We start from the raw sequence: 16,338 nt of genomic DNA, 5'->3' as shown, positions 1-16,338 counted from the left end.
AGGAACTTCTGCACACCACAGCATGGCCAAAAACAAAACAAAAAAAATCCCACAACTTTGGAGTTCCCATTGTGGCTTAGCAGTAACAAACCTAAATAGTATCCATGAGGATATGGGTTTGATCCCTGGCCTCACTCAGCGGGTTAAGGATCGGGCATTGCTGTGAGCTGTGGTATAGGTCACAGACGAGGCTTGGATCTGGCATTGCTGTGGCTGTGGTTTAGGCCGGTGGCTGTAGCTCCGATTCGACCCCTAGCCTGGGACCCTCCATATGCCACAGGCATAGCCTTAAAAAAAAAAAAAAAAAAGACTTTCCTGAAGATTCTGGGTATTAAAAACTGATTAAAAAAAACAAATTAGGATTCTCATCATGGCTCAGTGGAAACAAATCTGATTAGCATCCATGAGGATGCAGGTTTGATCCCTGGCCTCACTCAGTGGGTTAAGGATCCAGCATTGCTGTGAGCTGTGGTGTAGGTTGTGGATGTGGCTCAGATATGGCATTGCTGTGGCTATGGTATAGGCCAGTGGCAACAGCTCCGATTCGACCCCTAGCTTGGGAACCTCCATATACTGCAGGTGTGGCCCTAAAAAGACAAAAACAAACAAAAAAACCCATAAAGAAACAAAAAACAAAAACGTAGGTGATATAAAAGAAACTAATTCTTCACCAAGCAGACAGTCTTAACCATTCAGAGGTTAAGACATTTTGGAAGACAGGAAGCATTTATAGGATAAAGAATATGAAAAAGAAAAACAGAAACTATCTTAGTGGCTAGGGCTACAATGTCAAACTTGCTTGGGTTGAGAAGGAACAAGGAAATAAGAATAGAGCCCAGAGTTGGCTTGGCATTTGGGGACTGGCTGACTGGATGGACTGTGTTTCTGGTCTCGTGGCGGATGTGAGGCGTGGTGAAAATTTTCCAAATTCTGGTTTGTTGAGGTGGCATCCCGGGCCCCCGTGGCTCCATGGTGAGCCTAAAATTTATTTCAATTCTAGCAAAAGAGGTAAAAATAGGATACTTCTTTCTTTCTTTCCTTCCTTCCTCCTCCCTCCCCTTGAATAGTTTTATTGAATAACTGTGAACACCTGCTTATGTGTCAGGCACGTATCAGTAAAACAGATGTAGTTCCCGCTCAGGGATCCTGTAGTCTAGCAGAGAAAAGAGACAGACATTAAAGCAAATAATTACTCAAATACAAACCATTTTAGGAGTTCCTGTTGTGGCTCAGCAGGTTACAAACCCAACTAGTATCCCTGAGGATGTGGGTTCCATCCCTGGCCTCGCTCAGGAGGCTTAAGGATCCAGCATTGCCGTGAGCTGTGGTGTAGGTCATGCATGCAGTTCAGATCTGGCATTGCTGTGGCTGGGGTGTAGGCCAGCAGCTGCCACTCCAATTCGATCCCTAGCCTGAGAATTTCTATATGCCTTTGGTGCTGCCCTAAAAACCGACCAACCAACCAACCATTTTAGTTGATGAATGCTTTGAAGAAAGAGTAAAGAGTCCTAGATAAGGGGGTGCTTACTTCGTCTGGAGAGTTAGGGTAGGAATTCTCGAGGAAATGAGAGCAGAGCAGGGTGCTGAACGATTCATGGCTATTCGGAGGCTAAGGAGGGTGGAGAGAGAAAAAAAACATTTAAGATGGAAAGAACAGGAGCTCCCACTGTGGCACAGCAGAAACGAATCCTACCAGTAGCCATGAGGTTGCAAGTTCGATCCCTGGCCTCGCTTAGTGGGCTAAGGATCTGGCGTTGCCGTGAGCTGTGGTGTGGGTCTCAGACGTGGTTTGGATCCTGTGTTGCTGTGGCTGTGGCATGGGCTGGCAGCTACAGCTCTGATTGGACCCCTGGCCTGGGAACGTCCACGTGCCACGGGGTGCAGCCCTAAAAAAAAAAAAAAAAGAAAGACGGAAGGAAGAGCTTGTGGGAAAGCTCTGAAGCAGGGAGGGTCTGGCCCTAATTTGAGGAGCCGAAAGGAAGACTGTGGGAGGAGGAGAATGATATCAGAGCAGAGGAGAAAGTGGGGAGGATCATGGGGAGAACTATAATAAGCCACCAAAGGGTTTTATGCAGAGGAGTGCCATGGTCAGCTGTGAATTATCCAAGGAGATATGCCAGCCCTCTGGGGAAGGAGTGCACGTATTTCAAACAGCAGGCAAAAAAGACAAAGCTAGGACCAAAGTAACTGCGCTCAGAAAAAAAAAAAAAAAGACTTTGTGAGCTGGATATGCCATTTTTTTAAGTATTAAAAAAGGGGGGAGTTCCCTGGTGGCTCAGTGGGTTAAGGACCTGGCATTGACACTGCTGTGGCATAGGTTTGATCCCTGGCTTGGGAACTTCCACATGCTGTGGGGGTGGCCAAAAAATAAAGCATGAAAAAGAGGGAGCGACATCCACGCAAAACGTGTGTACCAATGTTCAAAGCAGCACTATCCAAATAGCCAAAAAGTGGAAACAACCCAAATGTTCGTTAACTGATCAGTTGATAAAGCAATGTACTAAATTCATACAGTGGAATCATTATCTGGCAATAAAAAGAAATCAAGTACTGATTTCATGCTCTAACATGGATGACTCTTGAAAACATTAAGCAAATGAAGTGAGACACAAATGACTACATATGGGGTAATTTTGTTCATACGAAATGTCTAAACCAGACAAGTTTACAGACACATAAAATAGATTAGTGGTTGCTTAGGGCTGGGGATGGTGCAGGACTGACTGCTAATGGGTATGGTGTTTCTTTCTTTTTTTGTCTTTTTAGGACTTCACCCGAGGCATATGGAGTTTCCCAGGAGAGGGCTCCAATTATAGCTGTAGCCACTGGCCTGCACCACAGCCTCAGCAACAACAGATCCCAGCCAGGTCTGCAACCTACACCACAGCTCATGGCAACGCCGGATCCCTAACCCACTGAGCAAGGCCAGGGATTGAACCTGGGTCCTCATGGATACTCGTCAGATGCATTTCCATTGAGCCACAATGGGAACTCTGGGCGTGGGGTTTCTTATAGGGGGGAAATTGTTCTAAAGTTAGATTTTGGTGATGATTATACAACTCTGGGACTATACCAAAAAACACAGAATTGGGCAAATTCAATGGGCGAACTGTATGTGGATTGTATCTCCATGAAGCTATTTAAAAAAAAAAGAAAAACGGATCCAGGAAATAGAGATATTGGTAGAAATGGATTTCAATCCTAATTTCTTCCCACTTTGTATGTGTTGGACTCGATCTAATTGTAGCTGGCAAGAGAGACCACAGTGACTGTCTTACCAGGGTGAGTTGGGAGGATTTATGGCTGCATTAATGCATCTTAGGATGGTCGAGCCCATTGTTCATCTAAATTAGCAGTACCAGCAGCTGTTTCAGGTAATCATTGTAATGATTGCAAACAGTACTCAAAAGAGTACCCGATTCTTTCAGCATTGTATTTTTGCTTTTTAGGGCGGCCCCTGCAGCATATGAAGGTTCCCAGGGGTCCAATAGGAGCTGTAGCTGCCCACCTACACCACAGCCATGGGGGATCCGAGCTGTGTCTGCCACCTACACCACAGCTCATGGCAACTCTGGATCCTTAACCCACTGAGTGAGGCCAGGGACCGAACCAGAGTCCTCATGGATACTAGTCAAGTTCGTTAACCGCTGAGCCATGGCAGGACCTCTGTCTTTCAGCATTTGAAAAGGATGGTCTTAATTTGTTAAAAGAATACCTTTGTCTCCTTCAGCATTTTTTCCTTTCAAAGAGTAACCCTATGATGGTTCTTGAAATCTTATTTTTGTTAAGATCAATGCCCTGGATCTTTTAAACATTTATTTTCTATTTCTGAACTCTTGGTTAGGAACATGTGAATCATTATTTATTAAATACTACGCAGGTTCAAAATAGCTACAGAGAAAGGGAATATGAGATTGAGCAGGTGGCAATGCTTCCGTTTTCACACTCTGAGAAGGCCAGGGTTTCTCAGGGAGGCATTCCTTGTATCTGCATTAATCGGCTGCCTAGTTCCTCATGTGGGGTGTGAGTGTGTGTGTGTGTGTGTGTGTGTGTGTGTGTGTGAGACACATGCTTCCAATTTCGTTTGGCTTGTGCAGCTGACTCTGTTAGGTTTTTATAAAAATTCATTTCATTTCCCTTTCCAGCTTCCCTCTTGCTGGTGTATGCATGCCAAAGTGTAATTCAGGCTTAACTGCTCAGCATGTAGGCTAGTCCAATTGCCTTGTTTTATGTATGAGGAAGCTGACACTCAAGGACGATAAGGTACCTTGATTTGGTTGAGTCATCAGCTAATGAGTTCTTCAGTTGGAACGCAGGTCTCCGATTTCTATTTCTTTTCGTGAAACATCTTCCTTTTTTAGCCCTCAACCTCTTATCTTTTCCAAACTTAAACTTAGGAATAAATATCTGCATTGAGTATCATTTGATGTTGGTTTTTCTGAGAACTGACTTTTGGACAGAAGAGGTGGTTATCTGGATGTGGTAAAGGGAGGAAAACAATATCAAAGGTGACTTTCCTTTTGGGTCCTTCATTCTCCCATGTGACAAAATTTCCCATTTATTTCTCCTATAATACTTAAACAGCAGTAAATGAAGAGTATCTAGATGTTTTTAACAAACAGCAGCAAACAGAACCAGGACTCGAAGCTAAGGGATTTTAAGAATAGGAATATTAAGTTCATTGGAAATTAAATTTTTCTTTTTTTGTCTTTTTAGGGCCACACCTGTGGCACATGGAGGTTCCCAGGCTAGGGGTCTAATCGGAGCTGTAGCCACTGGCCTACACCACAGCCACAGCAACGCCAGATCCGAGCCATGTCCGCTGCAACGCTGGATCCTTACCCACTGTGCGAGGCCAGGGATTGAACCCTCACCCTCATGGTTCGTAGTCAGATTTGTTTCCGCTGAGCCACAACGGGAACTCTGGAAATTAAATTTTTCAAGATTCTCTCTTATACAGATTACAAGTCTCCTAAACTCCCTGCTTCCCCTGTGGTCTCCTTAAGATCCATTCTCTGCAGGGAAGAGCTTAAAAAAAAAAAAATTTAGGAGTTCCCGTCGTGGCGCAGTGGTTAACGCATCCGACTAGGAACCATGAGGTTGCGGGTTCGGTCCCTGTCCTTGCTCAGTGGGTTAACGATCCGGCGTTGCCGTGAGCTGTGGCGTAGGTTGCAGACATGGCTCGGATCCCGCGTTGCTGTGGCTCTGGCGTAGGCCGGTGGCTACAGCTCCGATTCAACCCCTAGCCTGGGAACCTCCATATGCCGTGGGAGCGGCCCAAGAAATAGCAACAGCAACAACAACAACAACAACAAAAAGACAAAAGACAAAAAAAAAAAAAAAAATTAAACCATAGGTATCTCACCCCTATTTAAAACTCTTCATAGAAAAGACAAAAAGACAACAAACAAAACAAACAACTCTCCAGTACTTTTCATCGCACTCAGAATAAACTCCCTAATTCCTTTATTGGCTTACAAAACCCTCCAGGATGTAACCCATTCTTGTTTACTTCTCTGAGCTTATTTCCTCTTACTTTCTCATACCTCCCCCCTCAAACCCAATTTAGGACCTTTGAATTAGCAGTTTCCTTTGCCTGGAATGCTCTTCCCTCTGATATTTGCACGCCTGTCATGCAAACCCCTGCTTATATCTCTCCTTGTCAAAACAATTGCCAGCACGTTATTCACTCTGTTTCCTCTGCATAGAGGAACCAACAGATTATTTCTCTCCCCTCCCCGCCATAAACTCCCTAGAACCTCAATTTATCTGTCTTCGAGGCTGCTCAACTGAGTGCCTGGAATAATACCCAATATATGTAGGCTCTCAACAAAAATTTGTTAAATGAAGAAATGAACAGATGACTGTACCCTTTCTTCCCTGCCCGTCTATCCCAACCAGGGCAAAACTCATCATGAGGATACACTTAAAAATGTCTTTCTCATCTTTCAGGTATTTCCACCCTTGAGGAATAGATGTCTTCGAAGAGACTGCAACTTCGGAGGACTAGCCCTTCCGATTCTACCGTGATTTTACATACTAGCTTTTCATCTAGGTCTTGGTTTTTCTGTGACCAGTGCTTTACACTCCGATTCTGAAACCACGTAACGACATCAGGGTGAGCACTAGGGCCCGGAGATCTCTTGATGCTAATTGTTGAGGTTAGGAAAGGGCTGTAGGCCTGGTGCGCTGTGAGTGGTCCTCCCTAGAGATGCTGGGGAGAAGGGGCGGAGCCACCCAAAGATGCGCCTTTCTTGGGCCGTCAGATCTGGTGGCTGCCGGAATGAGAAGAACCCCGTGAATTAGAAGAAAGCAAAACTAGTCTGGGGAGAAGAAGGAGCCCAGCTGACCCTAGGCGGTAAGACCCAGGGGTCGAAGGAAAGGAATCAGAGCCTCAAACCAAAACTGCAGGGCAAGCCAAGACTTGGCTATTTTGCCAGAGGAAAGGGTTAAACAGTTGCCAAGGTAACGGGCCAGGAAGCGCGCAAGACGTCCGCCGCAGGTTCGTAGGTCAGCCTCGAGTTTAAAGCTCCCCTAGCCGAGCGGATTCTGACCAATGGCGAGGCTGCTGGACGCGGTCACGTGACTCGCGGGGCCGTTCCGCTAGCTGCCCGGGAGCACGTGGGAAGGTTTTTCCTGTTGCTTCTTTCCTTCTTTCAAAGCCCACCCACTTTTGCGCGGGCTCGGTCGCGGAGTTCTTCTCGCGAGAAGTGTGCCACCCTCTCGCGAGAGTGAGTGGGAGGCGTGAGGACTAGGAGGTGTTGCGGGCTGGAGCTGCGGCGGCGGCGGCGGAAGCTGGGGGTGGGCAGGCCGGGGGCGGGCCGCGGGGCGGGAGGGGGGAGGGCTGGGGGCCGCTGCGGGAGGGGGCGCCCGCCTGCTCGGCAGCTCGCGCGGCTGGTCGTTGCGGGCCGCTGACATGCCTGTGAGCTGCGGAGGCTGCGGCCCCCAGGTGAGCCGGGCGCGGATCCGCCCGCGACGTGAGCGGCGCCGTTGGCTGGGGTGGCGGCGGGGTGTGGGGCCGCTGTGGATGGAGCGGCCCGACTCGGGCTCTGCAGCTCCTCCGCTGCCCGCAGTCCCTGGTCTGACTTGGGGGCTGCCCAGAGCTACGCTTTCGCAGGGTGGTGGGAGGAGGGCGGGAAGAGCAAAGCGGAGGGAGGAAGCCATAGGCACCGGGGCGGGGGCGGGGGGGGGGGTTGTCCTCAGGCTCGAGGTTGGGGGGGCTCTTCCTGGGGCCCGAGTGTGGCGGCGAAGCTTCAGCCCTCTTGAATGACAAGCTCAGTTTCTATCCCCAGGGTGGTCTGCAGAGCCGGGTCCCGCCGGTGCGTGTGCTTAGTTTGTGTTCGTGGTGCGCGCACGGGGGCATATGCAGGAGAAGGAGGACGTTGCACTTTGTCCCCGAACAGCATCCTTCACTGTCAGAACCCTTGAGCCCTAGAAACAGGCACAACCCAAATCTTGTGACGGGAGCGGAAAGCGCAAGCAGCTCCTTGGAGTGTTGATACTTGGATTTGCTGTCAAATTTTCTCCTTGGCTGTTTGATGGCTTAAATACTGGCCATCCATATTCCTAATGGATTTGGTGTATTCTTGTATCCCAGGCACCTAACCTGCTTTATTAAAAAAAAATGTGGATGTGACCAAAGAATTAAAAGCATTGGCAAAATGACAATGGCAGTACAATCTAAATCACCATGATGTGACATGGTGACAGTCCTGTTTACCCTCTCCTCTAAAACCTTATTAAACTGGAGGTGGTTTAACTTAAGATGCTAAGGAAATTTCAGGGTGAGAAATACTGCTGAAACACATATCTAATGGCCTTAGTGCAGACTGGAATTAAAAATTCTGGTTCTCATTTCAGCTTTGTAATTACTCAGTTCCTTGCAAAACTTGTAAGCTTTTCTTAGCTTCTTGTTAGGGATGTTATATTGAATGATACTATTTTTGATATATCTGGGAATAGTCAGAAAATGCACACAGGAATAGGGTACTCAGCCATGCAGAGATGATTTTAATATCTTATGATTTACGAGAAATGGCAGCACAGTTCCTAGCACAATCAGTGTCAGTTAAAATAGTGCCATGAAATGAATCTTTTCAAACACACGTCATGTTTTTTCAAGTAGTACTGATTATTCAGACTTTGTTATGGTCCTTCTGGCAGACTTGACCCAAGTGTAGATAGTGAATTTCACTTTGAGTTGTAGCTGTAACAGCAGTTTGAGAGATCAGAGAATGTAAGACAGTCCAAACATGGATTCCCAAGCTGAACTAGTAACTAGTGATTCGTGTCTTGTACCCACATAGCTGCACTATTAATAAGGGCCTAGTGGTTTACTTCTAGGCTAATGATATTTCCCAGTTGTTGAGAATAGGGGACCTGCCGGAGTCTCTGAACCTCAGTGAGAAATTCTCTCGCTTCTGAACTCCTGGGATAAGTCTTGAAGCTGAAGAAATCTTCCTTTGCCTTTTGAGGCTGGAAGAAGGATCATACATTTAAGGTGTTTTTTGTTTTTTGTCTTTTTTTAAATAAAAATGTTTTTTAAAGATTCCAGGAACTTAACTGTTTGGAAAAGTAAATCAAACCACATCAGACGATACATTTTAGGTTATTCTTAGGGAAATTTCTAGTTATAAAAAGGCAGTGGAGTTCTGTCTGTACTTGGGGAAACTGGAAAAACTTCAGCAATGTCTTCTTGGGAATGGACAAAAGAGACCTGTATAGGTTTTAAAAGTTCCTTGTTATTCCATCTTGGCAGACAGATTTTTTTGGCTGGTCTTTTTTTCACCTTTTGGCAAGGGTTTCAAGCTTTTAGGATGCAAATATTTGTTTCATCTTGCCTTTGAAAAGTAATTGAAGTCATTTTGTTTTGGGTAGGATAATTATTTAGATAAGCTGGATTTATTCTTTGTCAGGTGGCCTACATTTTAGTAGTAAAATCAACCCCACTTGGAGGAGATGAGGGCTGGAGCAGGTCAAGAAAGATCTAAGCTGGGCTTGAGTTAAGAGTTTACTGGTAAAATAAGGAAAGGAAGGAAAAAATACTTCATGAGTTTAAAAACCAGACCAAACAGATCCAAGGGTCTTCATTCTGCTACTCATCTTTATATGTAAAAGTCGATTTTATTTTGAAATATATACTAGCATGAAGGCATTTGAAATGTACAGATTAGAGACTGGACAGGATAACAAGAGAAGAGTTAGCAATTTGGGGTCAATCTGAGAATGTTTGGTGGGAAAAAATAAAATACATGGCACAGTGGCTTAGGACAGACTGGCTGTTACTTTGAGTGAAAATGAGGTCCGGTGTAAAGTGGGTTTGGGAGAGCAGCAGATCCGTTCACTGACTTTGCTGACCTTCTTTCTCCCTGTCGCAAGAGTTAAAAACCTCAAAGTTACCATGAAGCACAGAGCTTACCAGTGTTTCTTTGACCTCTTTCCGTGGCATAAAGGTTATTTGCCTGCAAGGAACAGAAGCCATTTGAATGAACTTACTTAAAAAGGGCATTTTGCCTGCAGTTGCCAGGACTGCCTCTGCCGTCCAGCTCAGCGTCCTGGGACCCAGAACATCTTCAGGCAGTTGCTCTGCCAGTTTTTCTCCGGGAACACATGACAGGGCCTCACGTCTCTGTTGCCCTGTAATACCCGTTCCAAGTTCTTTCAGATTGGTTCTCTTTAACTTGGTTTCTGCTTCCCCGTACTTGGCTTGCATGCAACTTTGGTTTGCTGTGGGGTACCCCACATGTTGCAGCGAGCTTCTCCCCAGGTATCTGCATATCTTAATTCTGCATTGCTGGAGAGAAAATCTAGCTGGTCAAGGATCTAGTTCTAGTCCAGTTGGCTGAGGCTCGGGGAAGAGATGTCGGTCTGTCTGACAGTGTGTGCTTTTTCAGACGGGGTACCACAAGTTCTCTAGTAAAGGGGGCAGGAACAGGGAGGAAAAGCTGGGTACTTCCGCTGCGCTTTAGCATCCTGCAGGTTGAAATTTTCTCCTAGTACAGCCCTGACCTTGCTCTCAGCCAGGGTCTCTTTCAGGACAAATTCTCCCAGTGCCTGGGGGCAAATTATGGAAATGTTTTGTGCCCTGGTTTCCTTAAATGTAAAATGGGTATACTCACAGCCACATCCGTTATGAAAAATGTGTTTAACAGCAGTGAAGCAGTGCCTCCCTGACCCAATGTTAGAATGTTTTGTGACCATTACTGGGTGCTCGCTGCATGGCGGGTCTTGTGGGGTGGACCCCTGCAGCATTCAGAGAAGGAGGAATATTCTTGCCCTCAGAGTTGTGCTGACCCCTCCGTATCTGACTTCGGTGACACCTAAATTCTGCTCAATCTCTACCTCCCCTGCTTTTCAGACTGCCACTTACCTCGGTTCTTTGATCACCATCATGGGTTCTCTTAGATTCTCTTGGAGCCTCTGTGTTTTCGCAGTCTCTAGGATCAGCTTTCAAGCTCTGGATGGGCTGACGACTCCTGGAGTAACATCTCTAGCTCTGACCACCCTGACGAATTTTTTTAGGTGCCCTTTGGATGTTATATTGACATGAAACACTATCTTCCAGTTACCCTGGTGACTGGCAGAGGCTCCACTTTTGAAACCTTAAAATTGCCTTCCCCACTCTTTCTTGTTTTCAGTGCCACACGTATCGTGTTGGTTAGTAGGTTCTGCATAGACTTTTAGAAATGCCTCCTCTGTGCCGAGCACTGGACCATCTGTGAAACAGATCCGTTCCCTCCGTCCTGCTGCTGGCTGCTTAGGGTGGAGGCTCATGACTCTTTGCAAGGGCTGCTTCAATGCCTTTGAAGCAACATAGATCCTGGCGTCACAGATGTTACTGAGAAAGAGAAATGTGTTCCTGGGCTAAAATTCTGAACATAGTTTTTGTTAAAAATAATCTCGTAGGTGGGGATTATGCCTAAGGTTAAGAACATCCTTCACCTTCTGGGAAGCATATTCATGTTGAAAGCACAGCCTTAATGTTTTAGGAAAAGATTTTTTTGTTAAGTTGCGTTTATTGTTGGTATGTAGGAAACTGTAGAGAAGCAAATATCTTAATGGATAACCAGTTAGTTTATACTCAGGTCTTTTTTATGGGATGATTGTTTTGAAAGCTAAAGCAGAGTAACTGAGAGCTGTGGTATTTTTAGATTTTGTTAGTCAAATAGCAGGTCTGTACCCAAGGAAGAAGCTAACCTTTCAGTTCCTTTTATAACAGGTACTGTTTTTAAACATTATTTGATTGCATTCTTACAGCCATCCTATCGATGAAGATGAGCCTCGGCTTCCTTCCTTATCTGCAGAAAGGGGATGGAACCCCCTTCACACCACTCTCTGCCTATGTGGTGTTATTCTGTTTTGTTTTTAATGATTGCTGTAGGGTTTACAAGGTAATTGAAGCTTATCAACATCACTTCTTAAAACAGTAGGAAGAGTGTTTTTTCAACTCCAGCCCGCCACATGCTATGTGTTATTTTGTCATACATTTTATCTCTATGTATGTTGTAAACCTCATAATATGTTGTTGTTATTTTCAGTTTAAAGTTATCTTTTAAGGAATTAAAAAAGGAGAAAATGTATAATTTTTTTTTTTTTGGTCTTTAGTCCTTTTTTAGGGCCGCACCCGTGGCATATGGAGGTTCCCAGGCTAGGGGTCTAATCAGAGCTGTAGCCGACGGCCTACACCAGAGCCACAGCAACACCAGATCCGAGCCGTGCCTGTGACGTACACCACAGCTCACGGCAACACCGGATCCTTAACCCACTGAGCGAGGCCAGGGATTGCACCCTCAACCTCATGTTTCCTAGTCAGATTTGTTTCTGCTGCGCCATGATGGGAACTCCAAAAATATTTTTTATATATTTATATTGACCCTCATATTGATTCTTTTAGGTATTACCTTTAGTTTAGGTCCAGGTTTTCACTTGGTATTATTTTTTCTTTGCCCGTAGAATTTTTTTTTTTTTTTTAATAGTGATTCTAGTGATGGTTGGCTGCTGATGAAATCTCATAGCTTTTTTAGTTCAAATTTATTTTGCCTTAATGTTCAGAAGATATTTTCACTGGGTATGGATATCTGGGTTGACCCTTTTTTTTATATGTGGCTCCGTTGTCTCATTTATGGTTTGGCATCGTTTCTGACAAGACGTTTGCAGTCTGTCTGTTTCTTTGTGTGTAATGTGTACTTTTCTCTCTGGTTGCTTTTCAGATTTTCCTCTTTATCACTAGTTTTCAGAACTTTGGTTATGACGTGTGTATTGGTGTGGTTCTCTTCATGTTTATTTCCCTTAGGGTGTTTTGATCTTCCTTGCATCATCAGTTTACAGTTTCCATCAACTTTGGGAAATTCTGAGCCATTTTGTCTTCAAATATTGCCTCCTTTCCCACACTTTTTGGGGAAGGAGGACTATGTGAAGACTTTGTAACTTTCTCCATGTGGCATTTTGCATAGTTTCTGTTGCTATATCTTTAAATTTGCTGAACTTTTCTCTTGCAGTATCTAATCTGCTATTAATTGCATCTGGTATGTGTTTTATTTTCATCTCTAAAAGTTCAGTTTGAGTCTCTTCCATCTTGTATTTCTCTCCTTGTCCTGTCTCTTCTTGAGTATATGGAACGCATTTGTAATACAGTTTAAGCATCTTTTCTGTTCATTCCATTAGCTCTGTCATTTCTGGATCTGTACTTAGTGATTTTTTTTTTCTTCCTGCCTATGGGTCACATTTTTCTCCTTCATTGTGTACCTGGCGGTTTTTGACTGTGTGCCAGCCATTGACTTTTATGCTGCTGCTCGCTTAGTTGTGTTGCATTCCTTAAGAGGGTTGGATTCCGTTGGGATGCACAGTTAGGTTATTTGGAATCTGGTGTGTCGTTCAGAGGCTTGCCTTTAAGCTTTGTTAGGGTGCGTCCAGAACAGCCTTCAGCATAGTTCCCCAGCTAACATGACTTCCTTCTGAGGCGTCTCTCCATGGCCTGTTACATTAGGACATTTTTCCACTCTGGTTGGTGGGAGTGCAGCCTATTCCGGCCTTTCTGGCTCCAGGTATTGTTGGGCCTACTGCTCTCTGGTAGTTATTTCCAAGCCTTAGTTACTGGGCACAGGTCAGCATTCGGTCAAGGACCCTAAGGGAGCTCTCTAGAGATCCCACTCTTTCTGAGCTCTTCCTCCGGTACTCTGCCCTGTAGATTCTAGCCACCTTGGCCTTCTCAAACTCTAACCTGTGTTTCTGCAACTCTGTGAGATTGCCAGACTGCTTGGCTGGCCTCTCCTTGTGCTGTGACCTGGAGGTGATTCTCTTCTCTCCCAGTCTTGCATTGCCATCTGATGTCTCAGCTAATGTTTCATATATTTTGCCCTGTAAAGTATACACCGGAATATTTTTAACACTTGGCCATTTGGGGTTTGGCCAAAACGTGTATTTGGAGCATGTATTATAACTCTGTCCCCAAGTCTTAGAAATGATTGGAAACTTTTAACTATATTTTCTTTCACAAATAATTCACTCAAGATAGAGGGGTTCGTTTCAGCATGTAAAGGTCTACTTTGCGCTTTAAAAAGAAAGGACTGCTTTTTATTTAGTAGCAGAGGTTTGAATGCTTACTGTGTTAGACTGTAAATACAATAAAACACTTTAGTCTTCAAAACTCGCAAAAGGAGAGAAACATGCAAACAAAGGAATAAAGGGCCGACCACTTTCGGAGCATTGTCGTGGAGGAGGTGACCGCTGTTTGGGCAAGAAGGGAGAGAGATGCACCAAGTCTTCCTCAAGGAGGGAGGTCCTTGACCTGAGGTGTGAAGAGTATTTCCTAGGCGTGTACCAACACATGTGTGTCAGAGTTGTAGGTATATATAATTTTTTTTTTTAATTACAAGTAGAGAGCATGCTATTTACATTGTTCTCTACTTGCTTTTTCCCTTCGTATACCGTGGATGAGGGTCACTTTGGTATTTATTGCTCTCTTTCCAGCAGCTGGGTAATAGGCATGAGAACATCTTATAATTTATTTGACTTGATGGGCTTCTAGATTTTTTTTAGCTTTTCACCCTTTCTTGTTTTCGCGAACATTCTTTCAGCACATATCTTTGTGAATTTTGTGCAAATACATATAATTTTAAGGAGTGAATTTTAGGATAAATTTCAAGACGTGAAATCTCAGGATCAAAGGATCAGTGTAATTTGTGTCCTGCAGTCTTTATAATTGTCTCGCTAGCTTTCATTTGTTTTCTCTTACAATCCGTGGTATTTCTTAAAACTTTCTTGGTTATTCCAGTGTTTTGGCAGCATCTATTCTGCTTTTTTGCTGTTCCTCAGCAGATTTCATGGTATAGGTTTTTTTTTTTTAAGGAGTTTTATTTATTTATTTATTTATTTATTTTCTTCTTTTGTCTTTTTAGGGCTGCACTTGCAGCATGTGGAGGTTCCCAGACTAGGGGTCTAATCGGAGCTGTTGCTGCTGGCTTTCGGCAGAGCCACAGCAACGCCAAATCTGAGCCATGTCTTTGACCTACACCATAGCTCACAGCAGTGTCGGATTCTCCACCCACCGAACGAGGCCAGGAATTGAACCCACAACCTCACGGCTCCTGGTTGGATTCATTTCTGCTGCACCACAACGAGAACTCCTATGATGTTTTTAAAAAATATCCTATGGCTTTTGTGAGCTCTAGCAGCTTAGTTTTCAGTTGTTTGCGTTCTCCACTGGTGCTTTTCTTGTCTCTGATCTGCTTTTGTGAAAATGATCCAGGTTCACTTTATTCGACTATAGCAAAGCACACGAGGTTACTCCTTGCTTGGGACCCTTGTTTTTTCACCTGGAATAGGACACAAAACAAGAAAGATTAAGGGAAAAGTTTATTCTCCTAAGATAAAGATGTTCCAGGGGAAAACTCTGTATTTCTGCTCCTTTTGTGAAATCTGTCTAAAACTAATTATAAAAGATGGTGAGGAAACCCTGCTTTGTTACTCTTTATCCCTCCATCTGTCTTTTTGTATTTTCCAAAGATGATTTTTGTTTATTTGCTTTATCAGAAGTATGAGTCATACCGTCTTCTGTCAGATTCACTTTTATGGACTGTTGCACAGATATTCTGTGATACTTTTGTTTTTTCCTTTGCGAGGCAATATTTTACTTAGGTTTTAAGGTAAACACAGGGGTTCCTATTGTGGTGCAGTGGAAATGAATCCGACTAGTATTCATGAGGATGGGGTTTCGATCCCTGGCCTCACTCAGTGAGCTGGGATCTGGCGTTGCCATGAACTGTGGTGTAGGTTGCAGATGCGGCTCACATCTGGCGTTGTTGTGGCTGTGGTGTAGACCGCCAGCTGGAGCTCCACTTAGATCCCTAGCCTGGGAACTTCCATGTGCCGAGAGTGCGGCCCTAAAAAGCAAAAGCAAAAAAAAAGTTAAACACAGAGTGATGGAGTAGGATTCAGGATGTGTATTTTTCTTCAGTGAGCAAAGCGGAGTGTGCGTGTGGAGTTAAATTCAGTTTCTTTTTTATTTAAATTCTGAGGTACTGTTTTAAAAATAGGTAAGGCGAGTTTTGGGTGGCATGATTATATTTGTCTGGATTTTTTTTTTTTTTTCCCCTTTGGTGTATTTCTTATGTGGTTGGTTTGTTTTTTTAAATGATTCTTCATAGGGTCCATACTGGATTCTTTAGTACTCAGCTTTGGAAAGGGTGTTCTGTTTATGTAGGTAGCACTGTTCAAGAATATTGCAGGTAATGAACTTGAGGTGTCACGTCCGGGATGTTTTCTGAAACCCCCCCACCCCGGGCCTTCCCCTCCCTCCTTGTGACTTTCTTCCCTGAGGGCTTGGGCACCTCCACCTTCCAGGGAGGTGTCTCCCCTGGTGACCCCTCCAGTGAGTTTGTGTTTAATCTTTGCGCATGTTGACTTTTCATCAGCAGCTGCAAAGGTAACTGCTGTCCCCCACCTCTTTTCTCAACTCCGCCCTCTCAGGCAAGGTTGGGGGTCAGGGAGAGTAAAGGTACCCTGCCCGCTGCTCCTGTGACTTCCTGAAGTGTGTGTGTCCTGGCTGCCACTGCGTCATCGTGGGAGGGCATGTTAGGTCGTGTCTGGCATCCAGAGTGCCTGTTATTTCTCACTATTACAGAGCGTGATGAATAGCTTTCCAAACCTTTATGTACTGTAGCGAGGAGGGTAAGCGCCTGGGCGCTAGAGTTGGAAGATTTGAATTTGCATCTCAGCCCTTTGTGGGGCTGGGGGAATTGTCACCTTCCCTTCGCCCCGCCTGTGAAACTGGAGCTGTGAAACTGGAGCGCTGCTCTGCCAGCCCTAAGGGTTGAACGAGACATGCACGGAAATCTCTTC

The 16,338-nt window shown here is 44.7% G+C and overlaps 1 protein-coding gene across 13 annotated transcripts in view; it reads left to right on the top strand.

Moving 5' to 3' along the window:
* The first annotated feature begins 6,216 nt into the window (after positions 1–6,216).
* Positions 6,217–16,338, top strand: part of AKAP11 (A-kinase anchoring protein 11) — a 50,423-nt gene continuing 40,301 nt past the window's right edge. For 4 of the 13 annotated variants that reach the window (XM_084981856.1, XM_084981849.1, XM_084981852.1 and 1 more), the window contains exon 1: positions 6,728–6,801. The gene's annotated coding sequence lies outside the window, so the exon portion shown is untranslated. Of the gene's footprint in view, positions 6,503–6,638; positions 6,950–11,256; positions 11,391–16,338 lie in introns of those variants that run through there. The other 9 variants (XM_084981854.1, XM_084981848.1, XM_084981851.1 and 6 more) reach the window with 5 other exon arrangements.

This window comes from Sus scrofa, chromosome 11 (genome assembly GCF_054392235.1).
Source record: "Sus scrofa isolate SSC_HxYL_T2T_F1_AM1 chromosome 11, Sscrofa_HxYL_maternal_Yorkshire_Landrace_v2.0, whole genome shotgun sequence".
Classification (NCBI taxonomy): Eukaryota; Metazoa; Chordata; class Mammalia; order Artiodactyla; family Suidae; genus Sus; species Sus scrofa.
The sequence above is the reverse complement of the archived record's forward strand: the minus strand, read 5'-3'. Positions and strand labels throughout refer to the sequence as shown.